The sequence below is a fragment of the Lepisosteus oculatus genome, chromosome 7 (genome assembly GCF_040954835.1).
Source record: "Lepisosteus oculatus isolate fLepOcu1 chromosome 7, fLepOcu1.hap2, whole genome shotgun sequence".
Classification (NCBI taxonomy): domain Eukaryota; kingdom Metazoa; phylum Chordata; class Actinopteri; order Semionotiformes; family Lepisosteidae; genus Lepisosteus; species Lepisosteus oculatus.
The window spans coordinates 412,904-428,353 of NC_090702.1; the positions used below are offsets into that span (position 1 = coordinate 412,904).

The 15,450-nt window shown below is 51.0% G+C and overlaps 1 long non-coding RNA gene across 1 annotated transcript; it reads left to right on the top strand.

Moving 5' to 3' along the window:
- The first annotated feature begins 7,760 nt into the window (after positions 1 to 7,760).
- LOC107078102 (uncharacterized) lies at positions 7,761 to 13,057 on the top strand. Its single transcript, XR_011189986.1, has 2 exons — positions 7,761 to 7,939; positions 10,769 to 13,057. It is a non-coding gene; the product is annotated as an uncharacterized lncRNA (long non-coding RNA).
- The last annotated feature ends 2,393 nt before the right edge of the window (positions 13,058 to 15,450 follow it).

Genomic DNA, 15,450 nt, shown 5'->3' on the forward strand with positions numbered 1-15,450 from the left:
GTCACGTGACAGACCGGTCGGACCGCGTGCCCGAGCGACACGGACTCGCTCGTTCAGTCCTGCAGGTCGGCGTCACGCTATCATCCGTCAGACACTGTGAGCACCCCACCGAACTGAGAGACGCAGAGACTGTGGAGAGTCAGACACTCTGACACCCCACTGAACTGAGACACAGAGACTGTGGAGAGTCAGACACTCTGAGCACCCCACTGAACTGAGAGACGCAGAGACTGTGGAGAGTCAGAGACTCTGACACCCCACTGAACTGAGACGCAGAGACTGTGGAGAGTCAGACACTCAGAGCACCCCACTGAACTGAGACACAGAGACTGTGGAGAGTCAGACACTCTGACACCCCACTGAACTGAGAGACGCAGAGACTGTGGAGAGTCAGAGACTCTGACACCCCACTGAACTGAGACGCAGAGACTGTGGAGAGTCAGACACTCAGAGCACCCCACTGAACTGAGACACAGAGACTGTGGAGAGTCAGACACTCTGAGCACCCCACTGAACTGAGAGACGCAGAGACTGTGGAGAGTCAGAGACTCTGACACCCCACTGAACTGAGAGACGCAGAGACTGTGGAGAGTCAGAGACTCTGACACCCCACTGAACTGAGACACAGAGACTGTGGAGAGTCAGACACTCTGAGCACCCCACTGAACTGAGAGACGCAGAGACTGTGGAGAGTCAGAGACTCTGACACCCCACTGAACTGAGAGACACAGAGACTGTGGAGAGTCAGACACTCTGAGCACCCCACTGAACTGAGAGACGCAGAGACTGTGGAGAGTCAGACACTGTGAGCACCCCACTGAACTGAGAGACGCAGAGACTGTGGAGAGTCAGATACTGTGAGCACTCCACTGAACTGAGAGACGCAGAGACTGTGGAGAGTCAGACACTCTGACACCCCACTGAACTGAGACACAGAGACTGTGGAGAGTCAGACACTCTGAGCACCCCACCGAACTGAGAGACGCAGAGACTGTGGAGAGTCAGACACTGTGAGCACCCCACTGAACTGAGAGACGCAGAGACTGTGGAGAGTCAGACACTGTGAGCACCCCACTGAACTGAGAGACGCAGAGACTGTGGAGAGTCAGACACTCTGAGCACCCCACTGAACTGAGACACAGAGACTGTGGAGTCAGACACTCTGACACCCCACTGAACTGAGAGACACAGAGACTGTGGAGAGTCAGACACTCTGAGCACCACACTGAACAGAGACACAGAGACTGTGGAGAGTCAGACACTCTGACACCCCACTGAACTGAGACACAGAGACTGTGGAGTCAGACACTCTGACACCCCACTGAACTGAGAGACACAGAGACTGTGGAGAGTCAGACACTCTGACACCCCACTGAACTGAGAGACACAGAGACTGTGGAGAGTCAGACACTCTGAGCACCCCACTGAACTGAGACACAGAGACTGTGGAGAGTCAGACACTTTGACACCCCACTGAACTGAGAGACAGAGACTGTGGAGAGTCAGACACTCTGACACCCCACTGAACTGAGAGACACAGAGACTGTGGAGAGTCAGACACTCTGACACCCCACTGAACTGAGAGACACAGAGACTGTGGAGAGTCAGACACTCTGACACCCCACTGAACTGAGAGACACAGAGACTGTGGAGAGTCAGACACTCTGAGCACCCCACTGAACTGAGACACAGAGACTGTGGAGAGTCAGACACTCTGACACCCCACTGAACTGAGAGACGCAGAGACTGTGGAGAGTCAGACACTGTGAGCACCACACTGAACTGAGAGACAGAGACTGTGGAGAGTCAGACACTCTGAGCACCCCACTGAACTGAGAGACGCAGAGACTGTGGAGAGTCAGACACTCTGACACCCCACTGAACTGAGACACAGAGACTAGAGAGTCAGACACTCTGAGCACCCCACTGAACTGAGAGACAGAGACTGTAGAGAGTCAGACACTGACACCCCACTGAACTGAGAGACACAGAGACTGTGGAGAGTCAGACACTCTGACACCCCACTGAACTGAGAGACGCAGAGACTGTGGAGAGTCAGACACTCTGTGCACGGTGCTGTACTGAAGGAGATAGCAGGACTATCTCCCGGCCAGATCGGCTCCTCTCTCTAATTTGAATTCGTACGAGCTGCTCCGGGACTGGAGGAAACAGCGAGTCGTTGTCGACGCCTCATGCCGGAAGCGCTATTTCCTCGGGGGGAACTCCAGCGCGTCCGCTGTGCGCGATTATTACAGCAGCTGCCGCACTCTTCGCTTTCAGAGGCTGCGTTCAAACTTCCTAAATCGTACTACAGAACTACAAAGTAAAAATGTAAAGCGTGACAAATCGTGGGTGAACTGGTTTTATTTCTGTCAACCGCAGCAGAACAAGTTAAATGCTCTGTGGTAAACAGCTGAAAAAACTTTTTGAAAGCGCACTAAATATGAGCGGAGGCTGTTCAGTGCTCGTGACCACAGAAGCCCCCGGACCCGGAGCGCAGAACAGTCGGCGGTCAGACCTGCCCTCTAGTGTCCGAACCGGTGTGGCGCGGCAGGCCAGAGGCGGATCACATAAAGGGAGTATCGAATTAAACACAACTCCAAGAGCGTCACTTTCCTCTGAAGTTCTTTGTTGCGAACAACACATATGCATGTTTGTTTGTTTTGTTTTGTTTTTTTCAGAAAAAAGATACCTGTCTTCATTAAGAAAGAGCTCTGCAAATCTTTAATTCCGGAGTCTTTAACTCAGTTCCAGGAGAGCCGACAATTACAATTGATTGAACAATTAATCTGTCTAAATTGAACAGGATTTTACTGGCTTTTACAGCTGATTACAATGGACATTCACTTCATTACTGTTACTGTCAATTGGAAATCGCCCCTGCACCTCGGTATAAGGGGTACAATTCTTTAGCTAATTAATTAGGCCAAGTGCATAACTGAGAACACGACTAGAATTGAATGACACCAGGCGCCCCTAAACCCGAGCCCAACGCCCCTGGACTGAGCCCCCAGACTCCTCTGAGCCCGACGCCCCTGGACTGAGTGAACAGAGCTCTGCAGGCCAGAGATCGTCTGGGAATTTTAGAAATGTGTTTGATCCTTCGAGCTGCGAAGTGGAGAGTTATACAGTAGCTGTATCGTCCCCAGGAAGGCGTGAAAGCAGGCGGGTTGTTACTCCTCGGTCCCAGACTGGATTTTCAACTCCCGTGCCTCCTTACTCCGCTCGGACAGAGACCGCGCTGGTTCGCCTGGCCTCTAAGTCTGCTTTGACGTTATGGGCCCGACTAGGAGGGTGACATCGCCCTCTACTGCTGTACTGCGGTGTAGCCGGGAGCGATAGCGGAACGAAAGGACGAGCTGCAGCGCCCACCCGGGACAGGAAGTCCGCGGACCGCACTTGGCAGCAAGCTCGAAGCTGATTGGCTGGGAGTTTCAAAATGGCGCCGAGGAGTGTTTTTCGGAACTGCTCCGTGTTTATCGTTTCATCCCGTTTTGCTTTCAAAGTCAGGAAAGACAGGAAAACAGGGTTGAATCGTTAACGATAAACTTTGCACACAGAGGTTATTAATGTTTATTAGTAGGGTACAGTAACGAGCCTCCCGCAGTTTCAGAGTCCCCGAGGACTTGACTGGCTCTTGAAAAGTGTAAACATGGGGGAAAAAACAGCGCTTTTACATGAGAGAGAAGTAATATCCAACAAGTATCTAATCTACAGTATTTAATTAAATGGATAGAAAAGCGGAGCTGTTTCTGAGTTTTTAAGTGATTGTATTTTACCGTACTGTATGTAACCTCAGTTGTCACGGTCTGTAGACGACGACACAGAGTCTTTTCCTCAGACCAGACCCCGAGTCAGCGTGTTAATTGAATTCACTCCTCGTCAGCCGTGGGACCTGGGACCCCAGAGTCTCCTGCTCTTTCAGAGGGTTTTTTGATTTTCTCACACGGTCACCTGCTGTGTGATTCTGTAAAGAGCTGTGTGACCAGCCGTTGTGAAAGCAAAACGAATGAAGATTTATTGTTTAAATCTGTTGGGTGGCATAGTGGTACAGTGGTAAAGTTGCTGCCACTCAGCGCTGGGGCCTTGGTATGGAGTGTGGAGCAGCCATATCACCCTGCAGCTCCCAGCTGGCAGCCCCACTGGAGCCCAGCAGTGTGAGCCTGGCCAGTACCTGGAGGGGAGACTCCTGGGAGAGCTGAGGCTGCTGCTGGGAGAGGTGTTAGTGGGGCCAGCAGGGGGCGCTCACCCTGAGGTCTGTGTGGGTCCTAATGCCCCAGTACAGTGACGGGGACACTACACTGAACAGAAGGTGCCGTCCTTCAGATGAGACGTTAAACCGAGGTCCCGACTCTCTGTGGTCATTGAAAATCCCAGGGTGTCTCTTGAGAAGAGTAGGGGTGTTACCCCAGTGTCCTGGCCAAACTCCCCCCTGGCCTTTACCCTCATGGCTTCCTAATAACCCCCCTCTCTGAACTGGCTACATCACTCTGCTCTCCTCCCACTGAGAGCTGGTGTGTGAGAGAGGACTGGAGCATCATCCAGGTGGGGGTGCAGGGGATCCCCATGACTTGTGAAGAGCTCTGAGTGCAGAGTCCAGACAGACGCGATGGAAATGTGAGGATTATTATTATATTCTCACCCTGTTCTTGTGGGTTTCCTCCCAAAGTCCAAAGACATCCTGGTGGGTTAATTGGCTTCTGGGAAACCTGGCCTGTGTGTGTGTGTGCGCCTGTGCCCTGTGATGGACTGCTGTTGTGTCCCCCTTCCTTGCTTGCTGGGAGAGGCTCTGGCCCCTTCCTGAGGGCTTGAACTGGATGACGTGGTTGGAAAAGGGATGGTTGGGTAATCTCAGACACGAATTGCGATCCAGGGATTCTTCCTGGAAATGTCCCAGGTCAGCTCAGATTTGCTCTTCACCTATGGGGGAGCTGAACGCAGTCCTGTTGAACTCTTTCCTCCTGGGGCAAGAGGAGCCGATGTGACTGTTGTTGGGGTTGCCAGTCAGTGACAGGGTGGTGTTTGTCATGAGCCTACAGTGGCCAGAGGCCTGAAGACGACTGTGTGACAAGCCAGTCCATAGAGAGACTGTAATACCAAGACCAGCCACTAGAGGCCCCCAGAGCCTCTGGAAATAGTCTCCTGGATGTGTTAGTTGGTTACTAATTGTATGGTTGTATAAGGGTTAGACTAGGGAGTGGCCCAGTGGTTAGCATTGCTGCGTCACAGCACTGGCTCAGTTCCTGGAGTGCAGCCTGTGTGGAGCTTGTATGTTTGCAAAGTTAGTTTGGGTTTCCTCTCACAGTCCTGATATCTATACTGATGGAATAAAGAAACACCACATTTTCTGGAATGAGAATACTATGGTTACAGCTTATGTACTTTCTCAGAAAGTTGTCAACTTGTTTGAAGCCCTCTGAACAGCAGTACAGCTTGTGCAGTGAGGCATTGCAGCTCGCCAATCACACGAGAGCTCGTTAGGCGCACTTGGACCCAACGAGGTCCAGGTGGAACAATGCCTGATCATGTCACTTTTAAAAAGGCCTTAATTCAAAGCTTAGGTCACTGCAAGAAAAAGGCCACACTTAGTCAGTTTTCTGTGTGTTCCATAATGCCTCCAATGTCACCAGAAGCCAGGGAGAGGGCCAATGGCATGCTGCAGGCAGGCCTGTCATGTGCCAGCGTTGCCAGACACTGTGTCCCGACCGCAGAGAAGGTTTCAGCAGACCGGCAGGACAGATGACCCTCCAAGATCCGGTCGCCCACGAGTGACCACACCAGAGCAGGACCGACACATCAGACGGGTCCATCTGAGAGATCATTTCCGATCTGCCACCCGTACTGCTGCTGAACCTGCCAGTAGACACAATGCCCGCACCAGTGACAGGACAGCGAGGCTCCATGCTGCTGGCCTTAGAGCAAGGCGGCCTGTCAGAGGCCCTCTGCTCACACCCGGCTGGCTTGGGCCAGACAGGGGCTGTGGTGGACTCGTCAGCAGTGGCATCAGGTCCTTTTCCTGTTCCATGCGGTTTGGAGGGCCAGAGTGTGGAGGAGGAGGTGTTGCGTTTCTTTTTTCCATTAGTATGTGGTTTGATACAAGTGACAAAGTTCAGGTGTCTGTGAAGCAGCAGTCTCTTTATTCATATGTATATGGAAGTCCGGCTTGCGACCACCAGACTTACAAAAATAAGTAGCTGAAGATGGTCCTTCATACCATAAAACAAACAGAGTTACTATGACACATTCTAAACAAATGATAAGACAGCAACACATTCATTATATCTCAGTTGCAGACTGGACAACAGTTAGTTCTTTTCATGTTCTGGGCGTACAGCCAGCTTACCGAATACATGCCCCTTATCTTACTGACCAAGGACAGGCGGCATCTTCATATATCTGAGCACAAAGCCAACTTCAAGACACTGGGCTGCATAGTTTGCAAAAAATCCAAAAACATGAAGTGATATTATCATCTCACTTCCCAGGTGGCTCTCTTATCTCTTCAAGTATGTATATTTTTTTCTATCCAAATAAACTTTATTTCACCAAAAACATCTCAAATTAAGTACACACTCTAGCAATTCATTACACTCTAATTAATTAAAAACCTTCTCAATCGGGTGATTGTCCTTTATCAGTGCTAATGCGTGCGGTAGGTTAATTGGCTCCTGGGTGGACTGGCCCTGGTGTTCGTGGCCTGTGTGTGTCTGTGCCCGTGACAGACTGGTGGTCTGTCCAGGCTGTACCCCACCAGTGCCCTTTGACCCTGGGCCGGGTGAAGCAGTTAGATAATGGAGGGGGAGATTTGTCAACTGCCCCCTCCTGACAGACTTGTGGGCACATGTGTGGGGGTGCAGTGCCCACCAACGGACACACTCTCTCTCCTCTCAGGTCAGGAGCCCAGGAGCGATCCCGGGAAAGAGGCGGCAAGCAAGTCTCAGGGTCAGCGTTCCCGCCCGCGAGCCAGGAGCTTGGACCTCTGGATCGCCGCCCCCTGCTGGACACTACAGGAAGTGTCCTGCTGCCTTGGGGCTGGACTCCCCCAGGGGTCGGGATCGGGATCGGGATCGGAACACACCGGGACGATTCTGGACGTCTGGCCTGCTCTGCCCAGTGCTGTGGGTCGAGTCCCGCTGAGCCACGGCTCTGGATGGTCCAGACACTGCGTGGAGCGCCACCCAGAGGCGGAAGGGAGGAACTGTGGAGACCAGAGGCTCCCGCCGGGACAGAGCGCAGGGTCTGGAACGAGCGCCACCGCTGCAGCCAGAGCCAGAGGGGCCCCAGTCACTGTCGCTGCCTGGACACGGGGAAGCAGACGGGGGCACTTGACTCACCTGGTCCACTGGGCTGTTAGTAGCTCATCGATCCCAGGATCCCATCCTGCTATTGAAAGGGGGCAGAGTATGGGGGGATATGAAACGACAGTGGAAATGACAGGCTAAGCTCACAGCAGACACAGTGGAGCAGCACGCTGAGAGCCACCTGGCTGTGATGAGACAGTTCCTCTTCTCAGTGCGATGCACAGACTTGTTTCATGAAGCACAGACTCCTCAGTTAATACCTCAGAGAGACAGGATCCTTCTCCTGGCTGGGAGGAGACAACGGCTTGGTCCAGAGTTCCTGCGGAGCTCAGAACCCCCTCAGGAAACCTCGTGCTCCATCCCTTGCAGGATGTGTCTGTACAGCGACCGTTCTCTGCTGTTCTTGCAACCATGAACCCACTAAATGTCAGCAGACATGTCACAGGAAGTAAGACGAAGTAACCCATTAAACCACTTTAATGTCACCGGAAGCAAGAGGGCAGAAGCCCAGGTAGTGGCCAGTGCTGAGGTGGGAGTTTCCTGCCGGGGGGCTATTTAACAGCCTCTGTTGAGCCCCTGCTAACAGACACATCCCTGCTGGGAAGAGGAGACTCAGACGGATCCCGGAGGAGCTGCAGGTAGGGAGCGTCCCGTCTCTGCGAGTGTCCGCGTGCTGCACAGAGCACACCACCAGCACCACAGCCGAGAGAGAGTCACTCCAGCAGGGCCTGAGCACACTGTCCCAGTGGTCAGGCACAGAGTGAGAGCTGGTCCACCTGGAGCTTCATAAAGACACTGGACATCCTGCTGTATGTACTGGTGGGACAGTCTTGTGCAGATTTAGACTTTATTGAGCTCGATACTCACAGCCACACAGCCCTGGGTCGCTCCGACAGCACAGCCACACTGCTAAAGATCTAGACTCTTTCATACAGTCCAGAGTCAGGGAAGAGCTTCACAGCTCGGTTTGCTTCAGGCTCAGGTGCTTCATGTCCTGGTGTGTGAAATCGATCAGTCCTTCTCTGAACCTCGTGAAGAACAGACTAATTAGTGGTGTTTTTACAAAGTTAGTAGCCTAACAGAGCTTGAGACGGTTTGGTGATCGACACAGAGCTGTGTAGCTGAGGATTTCCAGTGATTATTCCACACCCACACTCCAGTGGAGTGCTGTACAGAGATCTTTGATCCTCACAGCCCTGACACGTTCCCTGAAGCGATCACCCTGTCTCCTTCCTGTTTCTCCAATGTAGATGGCTGGGCATTTTCTGCAAGAGATACAGTACATAAGGTTGCTGGAGGTACAAGATGCCGTCTGAGTGATGCGGAATCGTCCTGAGGGGCCTTGAATGAGTGTGGTGGTGGATGTGTACTTGCAGGTGATGCAGCGAGCTCTGTTACAGGGAAAGTGCCTGGTGTGGATGAGTGCTGAGGGCGGTCAAGGGAGCTGTGAACAAGAAGGTCACGCAGATGAGGTGGTCAGCGATATGAGATGATGGGGCGATCAGGAATGAGGACCCCAGTGGAGGGATCATCCTGTAGGATTGGAAAGCTGTCGTTACTGGTCCTGGGGATAGACAGTGTGTTGGGTGGAAGGGAAGCACCACAGGAATGCGATTGTGATTCTGGGGGTTCCTGATCGACTTGATCGTCCGAGGGCTGTTTTTGGCTCAGGCGAAGGCCCTGTCAATAACACTGCTGGGGTATCCTCTGTCGATGAAAAAAGAGACATTTTGAGGGCTTGGTTCTGGAAATCGGGGTCATCGCTGCAGAGTCGTTGTAGCCGAAGGAACTGCGAAAAAGGGAGAGTTTTTAGTGTGGTTGGGGTGAAATGAGCTGTACAGGAGATAGGTGTGTGAATCAGTGGGTTTGTAATAGGCTGAAGTGGAGAGTCGGGGGTAGTTGATGGAGAAGTTGATGTCTAGAAACGGAAGAGAAGTGGGAGATATGTTCACTGTGTATTTGAGGGACAGGTGGAAGTTGGTGAAGTGATGCAGAAAGCGCCCAAGCTGGTAGGTAGAGCATGTGCCAGCACTGTCACAATCATCGATGTATCGCTTGTAGAGGTCAGGGACGAAGCCAGTGTAGGAAGCGAAGAAGCAATCTTCTACCCAGCCGACAAAAATATTGGCATAGCTGGGTCCCATTCTGGTGCCCATGGCAACTCCACTAAGCTGCTGATTAAAAGGTTATTGAACAAGAAGGCGTTCAGTGTGAGAACCAATTCTGCAAGACGTACAAGAGTGTGGGTGGATCAAGCACTGTGCATCTATTCTGCACGAGTGAGATGAGCTGTGTGCGTAGAGACACACTGAGGAACAGGGAGCTCACTGCTGTGGTGAACCTCACCTGCTCTCTAATCCACTGCCTGACACACCTCAGGAAACGATCTGGCTCTTTGTTCTCGCATTTCAGACCACAGCGTCCTTCTCACATCCACTGGTACAAACTATGAATAGATACTGTGGCCTCGGAAGTTTTCTCGTGTTTTAGTACAGCACAGTCTTAAGTTCGCAGTCTGAAGCCCCCACAGGGGAGACCACATCGCCATGACTGCTGGAACATGAAGATCTGAGCGTTTTAAACCACAGAATGGTGATCAGGGGTGTAATTCATCTGTAGATGAAACACAGAGGTCTTGCAGTGGGTGTTAAACAGGGCCTGGTGTTCTTCCTCTTTGGCTCTAGACTGTGGGAGGACACTCAGAGCTCAGTCTTGCTGTGCCAAGAGACGTGCGGACCACCAGCCCCAGAGAACACCCCTGTGCTGCCGTGGCAACAGACAACAGCCGGTACTGTACAGAGAGAAGCCTTTACTCAGAGTCTGCACCCAAACCAGAGTGGGAGGCACTTTCAGGACAGTCAAGGCAGATAGGAGCTTCAGAACAGGCACACACGAGAGGAACTGCTCAGCCCATCTGGCCGTCTTGTCACTGTGATCTGTGTGTCTGTGCAGGAGCTGTGTGTCTGACAGACAGGTGTCTTGTCTCTGTGCTCTGTGTGTCTGTGCAGAAGCTCTGTGTCTGACAGACAGGTGTCTCGTCACTGTGATCTGTGTGTCTGTGCAGGAGCTGTGTGTCTGACAGACAGGTGTCTTGTCACTGTGATCTGTGTGTCTGTGCAGGAGCTGTGTGTCTGATAGACAGGTGTCTTGTCACTGTGATCTGTGTGTCTGCAGGAGCTCTGTGTCTAACAGACAGGTGTCTTGTCACTGTGCTCTGTGTGTCTGTGTAAGAGCTGTGTGTCTGATAGATATACAAGCTCTGAGATGTGTTCTCGGTTATACAGGATGGTTCATTGTTGCTCTGTGTGACACAAACACTTTCCCAAGCGTCAGAAACCCTGAGTATCACAGGGGAGAGGGGACCGAGCTGAGCCCCTGCTGTAGATTGCAGGGAGAGAGTGGGCTCAGCTCTTCGCCTGTCCTTCCACTAACAGGGGGCTCATGCTTTTGAAATGTGTGTTTTTCAGCCAGGACAAGATGGTGGTGAAGATGGCTCTCGTTCTGCTCCTGCTGGGGGCTCACACAGTGAGCTCTCAGCATCAGCTGTGTGGAACCTATTACCTGGGAGGCAACAGTCAGCAGAACATGACAGCCAAGAGGGAAGACTGGACTGTGAAGACCTTCCGCTCCTCGGTGGACCTGAGGAAGATCATGGTGTACGGAAACTGTCTGATGCTCGTGGACAGAATAGTGTACGGGTCAGAAGACACCCGTGATAAATATTACAATGTGAACAAGAAGGTTAAGCGCATTGAGTGTTGTTGTGAATTTGTGAATTCTGCCTCCGAGAGGTTTCTGAACAGGCATGTTATTGGTACAGTACCACAGAACTGGAATGCAGAAATGAAGGGCAGATGCATCCCCATTAATGGGAGACTCATGCACACATTTATTGTCACCACAGCAGATGCAGTGAGAAGGATCTGTGGAAATCGGAATCAAGCAATCAAGCAAAATTGCCGTAGTAGGAATAACTTTACAATTTATAACATTGAGAGAAAACAAAGTGGTCAGTACAGCAACAATGCCAAAAGACGTAAGACAGAGATCGCAGTGACCTGTGAAAACGGGCTTCCTGTCCATTTTGATTGCTATGTAGACAATAATAATCCCGACTGTATAAACAAGTATAAGGTTTGCAAGTGATGAGCAATGAGCAGGCGAACTGTACCCCTGGGGTTCGGGCTCTCTTTGCAGTGCCATCAGTCACAGAGGTCCAAGATTGAATTTCCCACATTTCCACAGTCATGTGTGGATCAGTTCAGGATTGAAATCCGGTATTGAATTTCCAACGTAGCTGAAGACAAGTGTGGGAGCTCTGTGTCTGATAGAAACTCCCTAAGACAAAATTGGTTACATTGTCCTTAAAAATATTGCTAGATTTGGTAAAGTACCAAATATTTTAGACAAATTGTGATAAAAATATCATCCCGACTTTTTAAATTATGTTCTGGAAGCACAGAATTATTGCAACAAAGCACCTGTAAAGATTCTTGATCTATTCCATCCATCTGCTGCACACAGGCTGCTTGGTGTTCAGGGGTCACTCTGGGAACAGCAGCTGGGGAGTGTTTCTTCAGTGTTAAGTGGCCTCTGGCCTCAATCTCCCCCTGTGTTGAGTCAGACCAGCAGTGAAGTCTGTGTGTCGTCCTCACCGGTCTGACACGTCTGTACATCACTGCAGGAGAGGAAGGTGTCTGATTTCTCTTCTCCAGATGAATTCTTTACCGGGATGCTTGATACAGCTCAGATTCCCAGGGGTGGAGAGAAAGCGTTGGGCATCCGGATGTGTCTGGGATGTTGCAGCTGAAAGAGATACAAGGAGGTGTTTTGTTGCAGTGATTTCTGTCCTTTCTGAATAGAAGTTTTAGGAAAGGATGAGCCCAGTGACGACGAGAGATGGCCTGTTAAAGGGTGCTGCCTGTACCTCTGGGGTACACGCTGCTCAGAATGGATCAGAACAGTCTCTGATCAGAGCTTTGCACTGCTGGCTGAGTGCGCTGGCGAAGGAGACAGATGCACCATCAGTAAGGACTGAGAGTGTAACTTGAGGGTAGAGTTCAGCTCCAGAGGATCTCTGTTGGGTTAGGTAAACGTTGCGAGAGATCTTGTAGTCCAAGATCACTCACCCTGCTGCGACTCTGAGCTCAGCCTCTGATGATGTCCTGGGGTGAAAGAGCACTGCTCTCCGGTCCTCTGACTGCTACAGGAGAGAGACCAGAGAGCTGCCAATCACAGAACACAGGGAATCTGGGTCACTGACATCACTTCCTGTCAGGACATCACTTCCTGTCGTGACTTCCCAAAAGAAGTTCCCAAAAGAAGGGTTTGAATTTTGATTGAAACATCTGAGAGCTGAGGTTCAGAGTGTGAAAGGCCAACAAGCAGACAGTGTCCTGTGACAACCTGTGGAACATTCTTGGTGTGTGGACCACAAAAACCTTTATAGACTGTCACCCTGATAGCTGGTGAGTGAGAAGAAACTCATTTTTCTTATTGTTTGTAACTACGAGATGCTCTGGAGCTGGACTGGTTCTGACAGGGCTGGAGGTGGTGATGGTTTTTGGGTTTGGGGGTAAAATAAAGTGACTTTAATTAGGATCATGTTTGGTTTAATTAGGATCATTTTATGTTGGAACACATAAGAATTTTAAATTGTACAAAAAATGCTGTGGAATAAAAATGTAGTGGAGATTTTGAGATCATATTAGCTGTTGCTGTGCTTTGCTTTCAATAAAGATTCTTCTTAAGCATCAGTTTGGGGCGTCAGTGTTAATTCTTCCCAGCTGTCTGCAGTGCACCCCAACACTCCAGTCCTGGGCGGAGGGGCTCAGCTGGGACAGACTCTGGTCATGGGGACTTGTTCCTCTGTCTGTGTGTGTCTGTGTGTGTCTCTGTGTCAGTATGTGTCAGTGTGTGTCAGTGTGTGTCAGTGTGTCAGTGTGTGAGTGTGTGTGTGCTGTGATAGATACTGAAGTCAAACCCTGATTGGCTGTGTCAGAATCAAAGCGTCAGGTTGTGTGTTAAGGGCTGGTCACACTGGTCACATTTCTCCTGCCCCACCTGACCTGTCGGAGGCAGCAGAGACAAGCTGGTGTTTGTCATGACTCCGACAGTGACCACAGGCCTGAGCAGCGTGAGAGAAAAGCGAACCCTGTGTCCAGCGAACCGCCTGTGGTTTTATTGTCTCAACCCTCTCAGAGGGGCGACAGTAATGACCGGAAGGGCCACTAGAGGCCGCCAAAGGCCGCTTGAAGTCTCTCTGCAGGCGCTCGTTGGTTAATAATGACTGGTTAAGGGTCAGAATGCACATCCTCTGGAGGGTCTGATTATAAAACAGGCTCGAGTGGTGGTTGTGCTGCCTGGGCTGTCTGTGGCGTAAGATGTGCTCGGACTCTGAAGATCAGCACTGTCTTCTAGAGCTGCTGTGAGGGAGTGTACAGTTGCCGTCTGAAACGTGTATCCCTGCGGCATTTTATTGGAGCAGTGTCTGTCGCTGTTTCTCGCTTTTTCACCAGGGCCTGTGTCTCATCGTCCTACAGTCTGTCCTGCATGATCTAGTTTCTTTTATTCTTTTACTTTTTATTGTAATTCTTGTCTGTTTCTTCCTTTGTCACTGTGCACAGCATCCTTGGGTTAGTAACGGTATTTTATGAACGAAAGTTCATATAATTGATTCAAAGCACCAGCAGCAGCAATGTGCAAAACAACAGCAGGTAACAGGTAATGTGCAAAACAACATCAGTTGTGCAAAATCCTACATCAACAGAATGAAATAAAGGATAGAACATTATAGGGAGTGAGCTTCTTGACATGTGAGGTAGAGGTAGATTTCAAAGTGTGTTTGAGTTTTGATAAAGAGAGAAGGCACTGTGAGGGTTCAGATCGTAGGTGAGAGAGGCTGGGAGTTTAATATTTAGATAGTGTTGGGATAAAAACTGTTTCTGAGTCTGGTAGTCCGGCCCGAAAGCTCTGGTACCATTTTCCAGATGGTAGAGGGTCAAACAGTCTGTAGCTGAGGTGTGTGGGGTCTTTGGTGATGCTTAGAGCTTTCCTCAAGCACCGTCTGTCATAAATGTCCTGTATGGATGGGAGGGCAGCCCCAGTGATGGACTGGGCAGTTTTCACCACCCGCTGTAGGGCTCTGCGGTCAGCAGCACTGCAGTTGCCATGCCACACTGTGATGCAGCCTGTCAGTGTGCTTTCTGTAGTGCATCTGTACATGCACTGGTTACATATGGCACTAGAGTTCCAGTTCCTGTTCAGAGGAAGGGTCTGTGTGCCTCAGAGCGGACAGTCTGTCTCCCCACTGAAGGAGGAATGAGATTGCATCGCTGGAATACCACTGCGGCCTCAGAGGTCTCAGTGTGAGAGGAAGTGTTAGAAACAGAAGAGGCAACATGTGTACAAACCCTTATCGCAGCACCTCAGCTCTGTGTGCTAAACCCACGTTTCTCAAGTGGCCACAGTGACCTCGTGCACTGGAGACCTGAGCTCTGAGCTCTGAGCTTCCTGGCAGCTCAGAGACACAGCCCTCGTCTGTGAGAGAGCAGATGCAGAGACACAAGGAGTCTGGGCCTGAGAAGAGCTTCACTGTGAGGAAAATGGACATTTCCAGACAGCACTGACTCAGACAGCCACATTCCTCTTTCAGCCCAGTGGCTATTCCTGATGATCCTCGTCTCTCTGCTCCTCCTGAGGAGTCACGTGCAGCAGCACGAGTCTGTTTCAAACTCCCTCAAGCCTGGTGAGGAGTAGGACCCCAGGCCAGAGCCAGACCAGCTGTTTCACACCGCTGGGCACCTGGGTGTGTGATGCAGCTGTGACGTCATGAACATGTATCCATGCATTAGCAAAGGGATACTAGTTTGCACCTCTGCAGTAGCAGAAGTAAACACAGGTTTGTCTTGTTCTCTTCACACGTGTGCTATATTAAGACCAGGCATCAGTGTGTCTTGCCAGCTGCCTGTAAGCGAGTAAGAGGAGCGCGCTGGTGCTCAGTACTTTCCAACCACAAACACACTAAGCTTCATTCAAAGAGGTCGCCTGGAAGTCATCTCAGAGAGGTAGCTTAGAAAGTGACGAGGAGCCCCTTGTCTGTCCCCCTCCTGAGACTGTCCCTCCTGTCCTCCCAGCCCTTCAGACGAAG